The 18,033-nt window shown below is 32.0% G+C and overlaps 1 pseudogene; it reads right to left on the reverse strand.

Moving 5' to 3' along the window:
* Positions 1 to 18,033, reverse strand: part of LOC139460441 (uncharacterized) — a 49,517-nt pseudogene that overhangs the window by 19,810 nt on the left and 11,674 nt on the right.

Here is an 18,033-nt window from a genome sequence, read left to right on the forward strand (position 1 = left end):
GTAGTATCATGTTAAGGTTGTAGTATCATTTTAAGGTTGTTGTATACTGATAAGGTTGTGGTATACTGTTAAGGTTGTAATATCCTGTTCAGGTTGTAGCATCATGTTAATGTTGTAGAAGGATATGAATATTGTAGTATCACGTTAAGGTTGTAGTATCATGTTACGGTTGTAGTATCATGTTAAGGTTGTAGTATCATGTTAAACTTGTAGTATAATCTTAAGGTTGTAGTATCCTGTTAAGGTTGTAGTGTCCTGTAAATGTTGTAGTATCATGGTGAGGTTGTAGTATCATGTTAAGGTTCTAGTATACTGTTCAGTTTGTAGTATCACGTTAATGTTGTAGAATACTGTTAAGGTAGTAGTATCCTGTTAAGGTTGTAGTATACTGTTCAGGTTGTAGTATACTTTTTAGGTTGTAGTATACTGTTAAGGTTGTAGTATACTGTTAAGGTTGTACTATACTGTTAAGGTTGTAGCATACTATTAAGGTTGCAGCGTCAAGTTAAGGTTGTAGTATACTGTTAAGGTTGTAGAATACTGTTAAGGTTGTAGTATCCTGTTAAGGTTGTAGTAAACTGTTAAGGTTGTAGTGTCCTGTTAAAGTTGTAGTATACTGTTAAGGTTGTAGTATCATGGTAAGATTGTAGTATCATCTTAAGGTTGTAGTATCAAGCTAAGGTTGTATTATACCGTTAATGTTGTAGTATCATGTTAAGGTTGTAGTATACTGTTAATGTTGTAGTACCATCTAAAGGTTGCACTATCTTGTTAAGGCTGTAGTATCATGTTAAGGTTGTAGAATCATGGTGAGATTGTAGTATCATGTTAAGGTTGTAGTATCTTCTGAAGGTTGTTGTATACTATTAAGGTTGTAGTATCATGGTAAGATTGTAGTATCATGTTAAGGTTGTAGTATCATGTTAAGGTTGTACTATCTTGTTAAGGCTGCAGTATCATGTTAAGGTTGTAGGATACAGTTAAGGTTGTAGTATACTATTAAGGTTGTAGTATCATGTTACATTTGTGCAACACTGTTAAGGTTGTAGTATTATGTTAAGGTTGTAGTTTCATGTTAAGGTTGTACTATCATGTTATGTTAGTAGAATACTGTTAAAGTTGTAGTATCAAGTTAAGGTTGTAGTATCATGTTAAGGCTGTAGTATAATGGTAAGATTGTAGTATCATGTTAAGGTTGTAGGATCATGTTAAGGTTGTAGTATCATGTTATGTTTATAGAATACTGTTAAGGTTGTTGTATCATATTAAGGCTGTAGTATCATGTTAAGGTTGTAGTATCATATTAAGGTTGTAGGATCATGTTAAGGTTGTAGTATACTGTTTAGGTTGTAGTATCATGTTAAGGTTGTAGTTTTATGTTAATGTTGTTGTATACTGTTAAGGTTGTAGTATCATTGTAACACTGTAGTATCATTTTAAGGTTGTAGTTTAATGTTTAGGTTGTGGTATCATGTTAAGGCTATAGTATACTCTTAAGGTTGTAGTATCATGTTCAAGTTGTAGTATACTGTAAAGTTTGTAGTATCATGTTAAGGTTGTACTATCTTGTTAAGGCTGTAGTATCATGTTAAGGTTGTAGTATCATGTTAAGGTTGTAGTATGATGTTAAGGTTGTAGTATGATATTAAGGTTGTAGGTTCACGTTAAGGCTGTATTATACCGTTAAGGTTGTAGTATCATGTTAAGGTTCTTGTATACTGTTAAGGTTGTAGTATCATGTTAAGGTTGTAGTATCATGTTTAGGTTGTAGTATCATGTTATGTTAGTAAAATACTCTTAAAGTTGTATTATCATGTTATGGTTTTAGTATCATGTTAAGGCTGTAGTATCATGTTAAGGTTGTGGTATCATATTAAGGCTGTAGTATACTGTTAACGTTGTAGTATCATGTTAAGATTGTAGTATAATGTTAAGATTGTAGTATCATGTTTAGATTATAGTATCATGTTAAGATTGTAGTATCATGTTAAGATTGTAGTATCATGTTATATTTGTGGAATACTGTTAAGGTTGTAGTATTATGTTAAGGTTGTAGTATCATGTTAAGGTTGTAGTATCATGTTATGTTAGTAGAATACTGTTAAAGTTGTAGTATCATGTTAAGGTTTTAGTATCATGTTAAGGCTGTACTATAATGGTAAGATTGTAGTATCATGTTTAGGTTGTAGTATCATGTTAAGGTTGTAGTATCATGTTATGTTTATAGAAGACATATACGGTTGTGGTATGATATTAAGGCTGTAGTATACTGTTAAGGTTGTAATATCATGTTCAGGTTGTAGTATACTGTTAAAGTTGTAATATCATGTTAAGGTTGTACTATCTTGTTAAGGCTGTAGTATCATGTTAAGGTTGTAGTATCATATTAAGGTTGTAGTATCATTTTAAGGATGTAGTATCATCTTAAGGTTATAGGATACTCTTAATTTTGTAGTATACAGTTAAGGTTGTAGTATACTATTAAGGTTGTAGTATCATGTTAAGGTTGTAGTATCATGTTAAGGGTGTAGATTCATGTTAAGGTTGTAGTATCATGTTAAGGTTGTTGTATACTGTTAAGGTTGTAGTATCATGGTGAGGTTATAGTATCATGTTAAGGTTGTAGTATCATGTTAAGGTTGTAGTATCATGTTAAGGTTGTAGTATACTGTTAATATTGTTGTATCATCTTATGGTTGTAGTATCGTGTTATCTTTCTAGAATACTGTTAATGTTGTAGTATCATCACAAGGTTGTAGTATCATGTGAAGGTTGTTCTATACTATTAAGGTTGTAGAATCATGTTAAGGTTTTATATCATGTTAAGGTTGTATAATCATGTTAAGTTTGTAGTATCATGTTAAGGCTGTAGTATCATCTTAAGGTTGTAGTATCATGTTAAGGTTGCTCTATACTGTTAAGGTTGTAGTATCATGTAAAGGTTATACTATCATGTTAAGGTTGTAGTATACTGTTAATGTTTTAGTACCATCTTAAGTTTGTAGTATCATGGTAAGATTGTAGTATCATGTTATGGTTGTAGTATCATGTGAAGGTTGTTTTATACTGTTAAGGTTGTAGTATCATGGTAAGATTGTAGTATCATGTTAAATTTGTAGTATCATGTAAAGGTTGTAGTATCATATTAAGGCTGTAGTATCATGTTAAGGTTGTAGTATCATGTTAAGGGTGTAGATTCATGTTAAGGTTGTAGTATCATGTTAAGGTTGTTGTATACTGTTGAGGTTGTAGTATCATGTTCAAGTTGTAGTATACTGTAAAGTTTGTAGTATCATGTTAAGGTTGTACTATCTTGTTAAGGCTGTAGTATCATGTTAAGGTTGTAGTATCATGTTAAGGTTGTAGTATGATGTTAAGGTTGTAGTATGATATTAAGGATGTAGGTTCACGTTAAGGCTGTATTATACCGTTAAGGTTGTAGTATCATGTTAAGGTTCTTGTATACTGTTAAGGTTGTAGTATCATGTTAAGGTTGTAGTATCATGTTTAGGTTGTAGTATCATGTTATGTTAGTAAAATACTCTTAAAGTTGTATTATCATGTTATGGTTTTAGTATCATGTTAAGGCTGTAGTATCATGTTAAGGTTGTGGTATCATATTAAGGCTGTAGTATACTGTTAACGTTGTAGTATCATGTTAAGATTGTAGTATAATGTTAAGATTGTAGTATCATGTTTAGATTGTAGTATCATGTTAAGATTGTAGTATCATGTTAAGATTGTAGTATCATGTTATATTTGTGGAATACTGTTAAGGTTGTAGTATTATGTTAAGGTTGTAGTATCATGTTAAGGTTGTAGTATCATGTTATGTTAGTAGAATACTGTTAAAGTTGTAGTATCATGTTAAGGTTTTAGTATCATGTTAAGGCTGTACTATAATGGTAAGATTGTAGTATCATGTTTAGGTTGTAGTATCATGTTAAGGTTGTAGTATCATGTTATGTTTATAGAAGACATATACGGTTGTGGTATGATATTAAGGCTGTAGTATACTGTTAAGGTTGTAATATCATGTTCAGGTTGTAGTATACTGTTAAAGTTGTAATATCATGTTAAGGTTGTACTATCTTGTTAAGGCTGTAGTATCATGTTAAGGTTGTAGTATCATATTAAGGTTGTAGTATCATTTTAAGGATGTAGTATCATCTTAAGGTTATAGGATACTCTTAATTTTGTAGTATACAGTTAAGGTTGTAGTATACTATTAAGGTTGTAGTATCATGTTAAGGTTGTAGTATCATGTTAAGGGTGTAGATTCATGTTAAGGTTGTAGTATCATGTTAAGGTTGTTGTATACTGTTAAGGTTGTAGTATCATGGTGAGGTTATAGTATCATGTTAAGGTTGTAGTATCATGTTAAGGTTGTAGTATCATGTTAAGGTTGTAGTATACTGTTAATATTGTTGTATCATCTTATGGTTGTAGTATCATGTTATCTTTTTAGAATACTGTTAATGTTGTAGTATCATCACAAGGTTGTAGTATCATGTGAAGGTTGTTCTATACTATTAAGGTTGTAGAATCATGTTAAGGTTTTATATCATGTTAAGGTTGTATTATCATGTTAAGTTTGTAGTATCATGTTAAGGCTGTAGTATCATCTTAAGGTTGTAGTATCATGTTAAGGTTGCTCTATACTGTTAAGGTTGTAGTATCATGTAAAGGTTATACTATCATGTTAAGGTTGTAGTATACTGTTAATATTTTAGTACCATCTTAAGTTTGTAGTATCATGGTAAGATTGTAGTATCATGTTATGGTTGTAGTATCATGTGAAGGTTGTTTTATACTGTTAAGGTTGTAGTATCATGGTAAGATTGTAGTATCATGTTAAATTTGTAGTATCATGTAAAGGTTGTAGTATCATATTAAGGCTGTAGTATCATGTTAAGGTTGTAGTATCATGTTAAGGGTGTAGATTCATGTTAAGGTTGTAGTATCATGTTAAGGTTGTTGTATACTGTTGAGGTTGTAGTATTATGGTGAAGTTATAGTATCATGTTAAGGTTGTAGTATCAAGTTAATGCTGTAGTATCATGTTAAAGTTGTTGTATCATGTTAAGGTTGTAGTATCATGTTAAGGTTGTAGTATCATGTTAAGGTTGTAGTATCATGTTAAGGTTGTAGTATCATGTTAAGGTTGTTGTATACTGTTAAGGTTGTAATATCATGTTAAGGTTGTAGGATCATGTTAAGGCTGTAGTATACTGTTTAGGTTGTAGTATCATGTTAAGGTTGTAGTATGATGTAAAGCTTGTAGTATCATGTTAAGGTTGTAGTATCATGTTAAGGTTATAGTATCATCTTAAGGTTGTAGGATCATGTTAAGGTTGTAGTATACTGTTTAGGTTGTAGTATCATGTTAAGGTTGTAGTTTTATGTTAATGTTGTTGTATACTGTTAAGGTTGTAGTATCATTGTAACACTGTAGTATCATTTTAAGGTTGTATTTTAATGTTTAGGTTGTGGTATCATGTTAAGGCTATAGTATACTCTTAAGGTTGTAGTATCATGTTCAAGTTGTAGTATACTGTAAAGTTTGTAGTATCATGTTAAGGTTGTACTATCTTGTTAAGGCTGTAGTATCATGTTAAGGTTGTAGTATCATGTTAAGGTTGTAGTATCATGTTAAGGTTGTAGTATGATGTTAAGGTTGTAGGTTCACGTTAAGGCTGTATTATACCGTTAAGGTTGTAGTATCATGTTAAGGTTCTTGTATACTGTTAAGGTTGTAGTATCATGTTAAGGTTGTAGTATCACGTTAAGGTTGCAGGATACTGTTAAGGTTGTATTATATCGTCAAAGTTGTAGTATCATGTTAAGGCTGTAGTATACTGTTAAGGTTGTAGTATCATGTTAAGGTTGTAGTATCATGGTAAGATTGTAGTATCATGTTAAGGTTGTAGTATCATGTGAAGGTTGTTTTATACTGTTCAGGTTGTAGTATCATGGTAAGATTGTAGTATCATGTTAAGTTTGTAGTATATGTTAAGGTTGTGGTATCATATTAAGGCTGTAGTATCATGTTAAGGTTGTAGTATCATGTTAAGGATGTAAATTCATGTTAAGGTTGTAGTGTCATGTTAAGGTTGTTGTATACTGTTAAGGTTGTAGTATCATGGTAAGGTTATAGTGTCATGTTAAGGTTGTAGTATACTTTTAAGATTGTTGTATCATCTTATGGTTGTAGTATCATGTTATGTTTCTAGAAAACTGTTAAGGTTGTAGTATCATCACAAGATTGTAGTATCATGTTAAGGTTGTAGTATCATGTTAAGGTTGTATTATACCGTTAATGTTGTAGTATCATGTTAAGGTTGTAGTATACTGTTAATATTGTAGTACCATGTAAAGGTTGTACTATCTTGTTAAGGCTGTAGTATCATGTTAAGGTTGTAGTATTTTGTGAAGGGTCTTGTATACTGTTAAGGCTGTAGTATCATGTTAAGATTGTAGTATCATGTTAAGGTTGTTGTATCATGTTAAGGTTTTGGTATCAAATTAAGGCTGTAGTATACTGTTAAGGTTGTAGTTTTATGTTAAGTTTGTAGTATCATGTTAAGGTTGTAGTATCATGTTATGTTAGTAGAATACTCTTAAGGTTGTAGTATCATGTTAAGGCTGTAGTATCATGTTAAGGTTGTAGCATTTTGTGAAGGGTCTTGTATACTGTTAAGGTTGTAGTATCATGGTAAGATTGTAGTATCATGTTAAGGTTGTAGTATCATGTTAAGGTTGTGGTATCATATTAAGGCTGTAGTATACTGTTAAGGTTGTAGTATTATGTTAAGGTTGTAGTATCATGTTAAGGTTGTAGTATCATGTTATGTTAGTAAAATACTCTTAAAGTTGTATTATCATGTTATGGTTTTCGTATCATGTTAAGGCTGTAGTATCATATTAAGGTTGTGGTATCATATTAAGGCTTTAGTATACTGTTAACGTTGTAGTATCATGTTAAGATTGTAGTATAATGTTAAGATTGTAGTATCATGGTAAGATTGTAGTATCATGTTAAGATTGTAGTATCATGTTAAGATTGTAGTATGATGTTATATTTGTGGAATACTGTTAAGGTTGTAGTATTATGTTAAGGTTGTAGTATCATGTTAAGGTTGTAGTATCATGTTATGTTAGTAGAATACTGTTAAAGTTGTAGTATCATTCTAAGGTTTTAGTATCATGTTAAGGTTGTAGTATCATGTTCTGTTTATAGAAGACATATACGGTTGTGGTATGATATTAAGGCTGTAGTATACTGTTAAGGTTGTAATATCATGTTCAGGTTGTAGTATACTGTTAAAGTTGTAATATCATGTTAAGGTTGTACTATCTTGTTAAGGCTGTAGTATCATGTTAAGGTTGTAGTATCATATTAAGGTTGTAGTATCATTTTAAGGATGTAGTATCATCTTAAGGTTATAGGATACTCTTAATTTTGTAGTATACAGTTAAGGTTGTAGTATACTATTAAGGTTGTAGTATCATGTTAAGGTTGTAGTATCATGTTAAGGGTGTAGTATCATGTTAAGGTTGTAGTATCATGTTAAGGTTGTTGTATACTGTTAAGGTTGTAGTATCATGGTGAGGTTATAGTATCATGTTAAGGTTGTAGTATCATGTTAAGGTTGTAGTATCATGTTAAGGTTGTAGTATACTGTTAATATTGTTGTATCATCTTATGGTTGTAGTATCATGTTATCTTTCTAGAATACTGTTAATGTTGTAGTATCATCACAAGGTTGTAGTATCATGTGAAGGTTGTTCTATACTATTAAGGTTGTAGAATCATGTTAAGGTTTTATATCATGTTAAGGTTGTATTATCATGTTAAGTTTGTAGTATCATGTTAAGGCTGTAGTATCATCTTAAGGTTGTAGTATCATGTTAAGGTTGTTCTATACTGTTAAGGTTGTAGTATCATGTAAAGGTTATACTATCATGTTAAGGTTGTAGTATACTGTTAATGTTTTAGTACCATCTTAAGTTTGTAGTATCATGGTAAGATTGTAGTATCATGTTAAGGTTGTAGTATCATGTGAAGGTTGTTTTATACTGTTAAGGTTGTAGTATCATGGTAAGATTGTAGTATCATGTTAAGGTTGTAGTATCATGTAAAGGTTGTGGTATCATATTAAGGCTGTAGTATCATGTTAAGGTTGTAGTATCATGTTAAGGGTGTACATTCATGTTAAGGTTGTAGTATCATGTTAAGGTTGTTGTATACTGTTGAGGTTGTAGTATTATGGTGAGGTTATAGTATCATGTTAAGGTTGTAGTATCATGTTAATGCTGTAGTATCATGTTAAAGTTGTTGTATCATGTTAAGGTTGTAGTATCATGTTAAGGTTGTAGGATCATGTTAAGGCTGTAGTATACTGTTTAGGTTGTAGTATCATGTTAAGGTTGTAGTATGATGTAAAGGTTGTAGTATCATGTTAAGGTTGTAGTATCATGTTAAGGTTATAGTATCATCTTAAGGTTGTAGGATCATGTTAAGGTTGTAGTATACTGTTTAGGTTGTAGTATCATGTTAAGGTTGTAGTTTTATGTTAATGTTGTTGTATACTGTTAAGGTTGTAGTATCATTGTAACACTGTAGTATCATTTTAAGGTTGTAGTTTAATGTTTAGGTTGTGGTATCATGTTAAGGCTGTAGTATACTCTTAAGGTTGTAGTATCATGTTCAAGTTGTAGTATACTGTAAAGTTTGTAGTATCATGTTAAGGTTGTACTATCTTGTTAAGGCTGTAGTATCATGTTAAGGTTGTAATATCATGTTAAGGTTGTAGTATGATGTTAAGGTTGTAGTATCATATTAAGGTTGTAGTATCATTTTAAGGATGTAGTATCATCTTAAGGTTATAGGATACTCTTAATTTTGTAGTATACAGTTAAGGTTGTAGTATACTATTAAGGTTGTAGTATCATGTTAAGGTTGTAGTATCATGTTAAGGGTGTAGATTCATGTTAAGGTTGTAGTATCATGTTAAGGTTGTTGTATACTGTTAAGGTTGTAGTAACATGGTGAGGTTATAGTATCATGTTAAGGTTGTAGTATCATGTTAAGGTTGTAGTATACTGTTAATATTGTTGTATCATCTTATGGTTGTAGTATCATGTTATCTTTCTAGAATACTGTTAATGTTGTAGTATCATCACAAGGTTGTAGTATCATGTGAAGGTTGTTCTATACTATTAAGGTTGTAGAATCATGTTAAGGTTTTATATCATGTTAAGGTTGTATTATCATGTTAAGTTTGTATTATCATGTTAAGGCTGTAGTATCATCTTAAGGTTGTAGTATCATGTTAAGGTTGTTCTATACTGTTAAGGTTGTAGTATCATGTAAAGGTTATACTATCATGTTAAGGTTGTAGTATACTGTTAATGTTTTAGTACCATCTTATGTTTGTAGTATCATGGTAAGATTGTAGAATCATGTTAAGGTTGTAGTATCATGTGAAGGTTGTTTTATACTGTTAAGGTTGTAGTATCATGGTAAGATTGTAGTATCATGTTAAGGTTGTAGTATCATGTAAAGGTTGTGGTATCATATTAAGGCTGTAGTATCATGTTAAGGTTGTAGTACCATGTTAAGGGTGTAGATTCATGTTAAGTTTGTAGTATCATGTTAAGGTTGTTGTATACTGTTGAGGTTGTAGTATTATGGCGAGGTTATAGTATCATGTTAAGGTTGTAGTATCATGTTAATGCTGTAGTATCATGTTAAAGTTGTTGTATCATGTTAAGGTTGTACTATCATGTTAAGGTTGTAGTATCATGTTAAGGTTCTAGTATCATGTTAAGGTTGTAGTATCATGTTAAGGTTGTTGTATACTGTTCAGGTTGTAATATCATGTTAAGGTTGTAGGATCATGTTAAGGCTGTAGTATACTGTTTAGGTTGTAGTATCATGTTAAGGTTGTAGTATGATGTAAAGGTTGTAGTATCATGTTAAGGTTGTAGTATCATGTTAAGGTTATAGTATCATCTTAAGGTTGTAGGATCATGTTAAGGTTGTAGTATACTGTTTAGGTTGTAGTATCATGTTAAGGTTGTAGTTTTATGTTAATGTTGTTGTATACTGTTAAGGTTGTAGTATCATTGTAACACTGTAGTATCATTTTAAGGTTGTAGTTTAATGTTTAGGTTGTGGTATCATGTTAAGGCTATAGTATACACTTAAGGTTGTAGTATCATGTTCAAGTTGTAGTATACTGTAAAGTTTGTAGTATCATGTTAAGGTTGTACTATCTTGTTTAGGCTGTAGTATCATGTTAAGGTTGTAGTATCATGTTAAGGTTGTAGTATGATGTTAAGGTTGTAGTATGATGTTAAGGTTGTAGGTTCACGTTAAGGCTGTATTATACCGTTAAGGTTGTAGTATCATGTTAAGGTTCTTGTATACTGTTAAGGTTGTAGTATCATGTTAAGGTTGTAGTATCATGTTAAGGTTGTAGGATACTGTTAAGGTTGTATTATACCGTTAAAGTTGTAGTATCATGTTAAGGCTGTAGTATACTGTTAAGGTTGTAGTATCATGTTAAGGTTGTAGTATCATGGTAAGATTGTAGTATCATGTTAAGGTTGTAGTATCATGTGAAGGTTGTTTTATACTGTTAAGGTTGTAGTATCATGGTAAGATTGTAGTATCATGTTAAGTTTGTAGTATATGTTAAGGTTGTGGTATCATATTAAGGCTGTAGTATCATGTTAAGGTTGTAGTATCATGTTAAGGATGTAAATTCATGTTAAGGTTGTAGTATCATGTTAAGGTTGTTGTATACTGTTAAGGTTGTAGTATCATGGTAAGGTTATAGTGTCATGTTAAGGTTGTAGTATACTTTTAAGATTGTTGTATCATCTTATGGTTGTAGTATCATGTTATGTTTCTAGAATACTGCTAAGGTTGTAGTATCATCACAAGATTGTAGTATCATGTTAAGGTTGTTGTATACTATTAAGGTTATAGTATCATGTTAAGGCTATAGTATACGCTTAAGGTTGTAATATCATGTTCAGGTTGTAGTATACTGTTAAGGTTGTAGTATCATGTTAAGGTTGTACTATCTTGTTAAGGCTGTAGTATCATGTTAAGGTTGTAGTATCATGTTAAGGTTGTAGTATCATGTTAAGGTTGTACTATCATGTTAAGGTTGTTGTATACTATTAAGTTTGTAGTATCATGTTAAGGTTTTATATCATGTTAAAGTTGTATTTTCATGTTAAGGTTCTAGTATCATGTTAAGGTTGTTGTATACTGTTAAGGTTGTAGTATCATGTAAAGGTTATATTATCATGTTAAGGCTGTAGTATCATGTTAAGGTTTTAGTATGATGTTAAGGTTGTTGTATACTATTAAGGTTGTAGTATCATGTTAAGGTTTTATATCATGTTAAGGTTGTATTATCATGTTAAGGTTGTAGTATCATGTTAAGGTTGTTGTATACTGTTAAGGTTGTAGTATCATGTAAAGGTTATATTATCATGTTAGGTTTGTAGTATCATATTAAGGTTGTAGTATCATCTTAAGGTTGTAGTATCATGTTAAGGTTGTAGTATCATGTAAAGGTTATAGTATCATGTTAAGGTTGTAGTATACTGTTAATGTTTTAGTACCATCTTAAGTTTGTAGTATCATGGTAAGATTGTAGTATCATGTTAAGGTTGTAGTATCATGTGAAGGTTGTTTTATACTATTAAGGTTGTAGTATCATGTTAAGGTTTTATATCATGTTAAGGTTGTATTATCATGTTAAGGTTGTAATACCATGTTAAGGTTGTAGTATCATGTAAAGGTTGTAGTATCATGTTAAGGTTGTAGTATCATGTTAAGGTTGTAGTATCATGTTAAGGCTGTAGTATCATGTTAAGGTTATAGTATCATGTTAAGGTTGTAGTATCATGTTAATGCTGTACTATCATATTATGGTTGTTGTATGATGTTAAGTTTGTAGTATCATGTTAAGGTTTTTGGATCATGTTAAGGTTGTAGTATCATGTTAAGGTTGTAGTATCATGTTAAGGTTGTTGTATACTGTTAAGGTTGTTGTATCATGTTAAGGCTGTAGTATACTGTTTAGGTTGTAGTATCATGTTAAGGTTGTAGTATCATGTAAAGGTTGTAGTATCATGTTAAGGTTGTAGTATCATGTTAAGGTTATAGTATCATCTTAAGGTTGTAGGATCATTTTAAGGCTGTAGTATACTGTTTAGGCTGTAGTATCATGTTAAGGTTGTAGTTTCATGGTAAGGTTGTTGTATACTGTTAAGGTTGTAGTATCATTGTAACACTGTAGTATCATTTTAAGGTTGTAGTTTAATGTTAAAGTTGTGGTATCATGTTAAGGCTACAGTATACGCTTAAAGTTGTAGTATCATGTTCAGGTTGTAGTATACTGTTAAGGTTGTAGTATCATGTTAAGGTTGTACTATCTTGTTAAGGCTGTAGTATCATGTTAAGGTTGTAGTATCATGTTAAGGTTGTAGTATCATGTTAAGGTTCTAGTATCATGTTAAGGTTGTAGTATGATGTTAAGGTTGTAGTATGATGTTAAGGTTGTAGGTTCATGTTCAGGCTGTATTATTCCGTTAATTTTGTAGTATCATGTTAAGGTTGTAGTATCGTGTTAATGTTGTAGTACGATGTTAAGATTGTAGTATTATGTAAAGGTTGTAGTATCATGTTAAGGCTGTATTATACCGTTAAGGTTGTAGTATCATGTTAAGGTTCTTGTATACTGTTAAGGTTGTAGTATCATGTTAAGGTTGTAGTATCATGTTAAGGTTGTAGGATACTGTTAAGGTTGTATTATACCGTTAAAGTTGTAGTATCATGTTAAGGCTGTAGTATACTGTTAAGGTTGTAGTATCATGTTAAGGTTGTAGTATCATGGTAAGATTGTAGTATCATGTTAAGGTTGTAGGATCATGTGAATGTTTTTTTGTACTGTTAAGGTTGTAGTATCATGGTAAGATTGTAGTATCATGTTAAGTTTGTAGTATATGTTAAGGTTGTGGAATCATGTTAAGGTTGTAGTATCATGTTAAGGTTGTAGTATCATGTTAAGGTTCTAGTATCATGTTAAGGTTGTAGTATGATGTTAAGGTTGTAGTATGATGTTAAGGTTGTAGGTTCATGTTCAGGCTGTATTATTCCGTTAATTTTGTAGTATCATGTTAAGGTTGTAGTATCGTGTTAATGTTGTAGTACGATGTTAAGATTGTAGTATGATGTAAAGGTTGTAGTATCATGTTAAGGCTGTATTATACCGTTAAGGTTGTAGTATCATGTTAAGGTTCTTGTATACTGTTAAGGTTGTAGTATCATGTTAAGGTTGTAGTATCATGTTAAGGTTGTAGGATACTGTTAAGGTTGTATTATACCGTTAAAGTTGTAGTATCATGTTAAGGCTGTAGTATACTGTTAAGGTTGTAGTATCATGTTAAGGTTGTAGTATCATGGTAAGATTGTAGTATCATGTTAAGGTTGTAGGATCATGTGAATGTTTTTTTGTACTGTTAAGGTTGTAGTATCATGGTAAGATTGTAGTATCATGTTAAGTTTGTAGTATATGTTAAGGTTGTGGTATCATATTAAGGCTGTAGTATCATGTTAAGGGTGTAGATTCATGTTAAGGTTATAGTATCATGTTAAGGTTGTTGTATACTGTTAAGGTTGTAGTATCATGGTGAGGTTATAGTAGTGAGTGAGTGAGTGAGTTGGGTTTAACGCCGCTTTTGACAGTATTCCAGTTATATCACGGCGTGTCAGCTTAGTGTGGGAGGAAAGCTCGAAGTGATGCAGGTCTCAGACGTTTACCACTTCGGTGAAACCCACGAGCACGGGTATGGTGCTGAGAAACCTAGAAACATAATCGGGGCGAAACGGGATTCGAACCCACAATCATAGGTTTCTGGCGTGTCCAAGGGACGCAACTCTGCACAGCAAATCGCGGCGCCTTAGACGACTGGGCCACCCGTGCCCCCTGAGGTTATAGTATCATGTTAAGGTTGTAGTGTCATGTTAAGGTTGTAGTATCATGTTAAGGTTGTAGTATACTGTTAAGATTGTTGTATTATCTTATGGTTGTAGTATCATGTTATGTTTCTAGAATACTGTTAAGTTTGTAGTATCATCATAAGGTTGTAGTATCATGTTAAGGTTGTTGTATACTATTAAGGTTGTTGTATCATGTTAAGGTTTTATATCATGTTAAGGTTGTATTATCATGTTAAGTTTGTAGTATCATGTTAAGGCTGTAATATCATGTTAAGGTTGTAGTATCATGTTAAGGTTGTTGTATACTGTTAAGGTTGTAGTATCATGTAAAGGTTATAGTATCATGTTAAGGTTGTAGCATCATGTTAAGGTTGTAGTATACTGTTAAGGATGTAGTATCATGTTATGTTTGTAGTATCATGTTAAGGTTGTAGTATCATGTTAAGGCTGTAGTATCATGTTAAGGTTGTATAACATTTTAAGGTTGTAGTATCATGTTAAGGTTGTTCTATACTGTTAAGGTTGTAGTATCATGTTAAGGTTGTAGTATCATGTTAAGGTTGTAGTATCATGTTAAGTTTGCAGTATACTGTTAAGGTTCTAGTATCATGTTAATGTTGTTGTATACTGTAAAGGTTGTAGTATCATGTTAAAGTTGTAGTATCATGTGAAGGTTGTAGTATCATGTTAAGGTTGTAGTATTATGTTAAGGTTGTTGTATACTGTTAAGGTTGTAGTATCATGTTAAGGTTGTATTATCATGTTAAGGTTGTAGTATCATGTTAAGGCTGTAGTATCATGTTAAGGTTGTATAACATTTTAAGGTTGTAGTATCATGTTAAGGTTGTTCTATACTGTTAAGGTTGTAGTATCATGTTAAGGTTGTAGTATCATGTTAAGGTTGTAGTATCATGTGAAGGTTGTAGTATCATGTTAAGGTTGTAGGATCATGTTAAGGCTGTATTATACCGTTAAGGTTGTAGTATCATGTTAAGGTTGTAGTATCATGTTAATGTTGTAGTATCATGTTAAGGTTGTTTTATACTGTTAAGGTTGTAGTATCATGTAAAGGTTGTAGTATCATTTTAAGGTTGTAGTATCATGTTAAGGTTGTAGTATCATGTTAAGTTTGTAGTATGATGTTAATGTTGTAGTATCATGTTAAGGTTGTTGTATACTGTTAAGGTTGTAGTATCATGTTAAGGTTGTAGTATCATGTTAAGGTTGTAGTATCATGTGAAGGTTGTAGTATCATGTTAAGGTTGTAGGATCATGTTAAGGCTGTATTATACCGTTAAGGTTGTAGTATCATGTTAAGGTTGTAGTATCATGTTAATGTTGTAGTATCATGTTAAGGTTGTTTTATACTGTTAAGGTTGTAGTATCATGTAAAGGTTGTAGTATCATTTTAAGGTTGTAGTATCATGTTAAGGTTGTAGTATCATGTTAAGTTTGTAGTATGATGTTAATGTTGTAGTATCATTTTAAGGTTGTTGTATACTGTTAAGGTTGTAGTATCATGTTAAGGTTGTATTAAACCGTTAATATTGTAGTATCATGTTAAGGTTGTAGTATCATGTTAAGGTTGTTGTATACTGTTAAGGTTGTAGTATCATGTTAAGGTTGTTTTATACTGTTAAGGTTGTAGTACCATGTAAAGGTTGTAGTATCATGTTAAGGTTGTAGTATCATGTTAAGGTTGTAGTATCATGTTAAGTTTGTAGTATCATGTTAATGTTGTAGTATCATGTTAAGGTTGTTGTATACTGTTAAGGTTGTAGTATCATGTTAAGGTTGTTTTATACTGTTAAGGTTGTAGTATCATGTTAAGGCTGTAGTATCATGTTAAGGCTGAAGTATCATGTTAAGGTTGTAGTATTTTGTTAAGGTTGTAGTATCATGACCAATCATATTAACGATGGTAGACATCACGATTTTGTTTTCACTTTTGGACCAATTATATTAACGATGGTAGACATCACGCTTTTATTTTCACTTCTGGACCAATTATATCAACGATGGCAGACATAACGCTTTTATTTTCACTTTTGGACCAATTATATTAACAATGGTAGACATCACGCTTTTATTTTCACTTTTGGACCAATTATATTAACGATGGCAGACATCACGCCTTTATTGTTCACTTTTGGACCACTCATACCGACGGTGGCAGACATCACCTTTTTATTGTTCACATTTGGACCAATCACTTTCAACAATGGCGCACATCACGCTTTTATTGTTCACTTTTGGACCAACCATATCAATACATTGTTGTGTGGGTTCACTCGCTGTCCTGACAACGTACTCCATTAACACCGGCGTGTCGTTGTACGTGTCGTTATAGTTATAGATTATTGGGGGATTACAACTATTCATTGTGGTCAATATTTCTCACTTGGGTTATCAAAAACAAATCTTCACTGAAGGCTAAAGGCAACATGAAATAATACACGCTATTGGTGTATTAAGAAAACATTGAAGGTTCATTATGCTCTAGCATAATTTGACATATATACAATAAATATACACAGAGAGAAAGCGTGAGAGAGAGAGAGCGAGAGAGAGAGAGCAATGAAATTCTATGTATATATATATGTGTGTGTGTGAAATGTATATGTATATATATTACACATATTTCGTGTGTGTGCATATATATATATATATATATATATATATAGATAGATAGATAGATATATAGATTTATATATATATATATATATATATATATATATATATATATATATATATATATATATATATATATATATATATATATATATATATATATATATATATATATATATATATAAAGTTCATTTACCTACATAATTGTATTCTACTTACTTAATTCCCCAGAATCCTTCGGTACCACTCTTCTTCGGTAATCCGTTTGGGTGTATTGCTTTGGAGGTCCCAGTAATAAGCTCTTGGTCCCTTGGGGTCATAAAACAGGATGCCCGGCAAGAAACACACTGCAACTTCCAAGATGTACCTTGAATTTCCCAGGTCACGAAAACTTATGTGAAAGGATGTTTCTTTCGGGCGTTCAAAATGTCCTTCATATGTACAGAAGAGCATTTCGTCCACACACCGACGTTTCAGTTGGTCCTTGCAGATATTTATTTGTTGCGGGGTTGCTAGGAACGAAATGTCAATGCCCTTTTCAGACAAGACCTTCGTTTTATAACCGTCACTCTCGGTTTCTTGTTCCTCAATTCCCACATAAAATGATCCTCCGTCACTGCATTTGGCAAAGGCACTCAGATATTCTCTAAGGCGTAAAGTCTGCCATATGTAATCAGTGAGGGCCGATGTTTCAGGCAATGGGATTTTTGGTTGGAACCGCTTTGTCTGGATATTAAACGTTTCGTTGTCAGGTTTGGGGCGACTTAAGTTTAGTTTACTGGCAAATTCATTTTTATTCTGTAAAATAGTTCTTACAACTGTTCCTGTGGCTTGTAGTATTCTGTCGTCAAGGGTAATTGCCGTATTAAGATTTGCAGTGACAAAGGGCTGGCCTTGCGCTACAACTAACAACAAATATCCCCTATAAGTGGTATCAAGGCTTTCAAGCCAAATCTTTTTGTATGCATTTGAAAACAAGGTGCCATTTTCAATAAGACCATGCAGTTTTTCGTCAACCATTTCATCAAAGTAGCCATGGTATGTATCATCCGGGGACACCCGGCCAATGTGAACCAACACAGCACCTCCCCCGGAGTTTCCAACAGCAGACACGAGGACTGCAAGGCTATCGGTAGCAGTGCGGCGTTGTTGACGACGTTCATTTGATGTAGGTTTGGTGGCAGGGGGGTTCACTAAAGTCACATCAAAATGTATGCAGAAAGGTATTGGGTATGTCAGTCCTTCATCTATATACACATCCGACTCCGGTAATGACGCACGGACACGTTCACATCCATCACAAGTGTGACCTTAAAGTAAAATAAGTACTTGAGTTCTTCAACTTGCAAAAAACAAGTTGTCATTATTGACAA

The sequence above is a fragment of the Haliotis cracherodii genome, unplaced genomic scaffold (assembly GCF_022045235.1).
Source record: "Haliotis cracherodii isolate W230 unplaced genomic scaffold, xgHalCrac1.p SCAF_14, whole genome shotgun sequence".
Taxonomy (NCBI): domain Eukaryota; kingdom Metazoa; phylum Mollusca; class Gastropoda; order Lepetellida; family Haliotidae; genus Haliotis; species Haliotis cracherodii.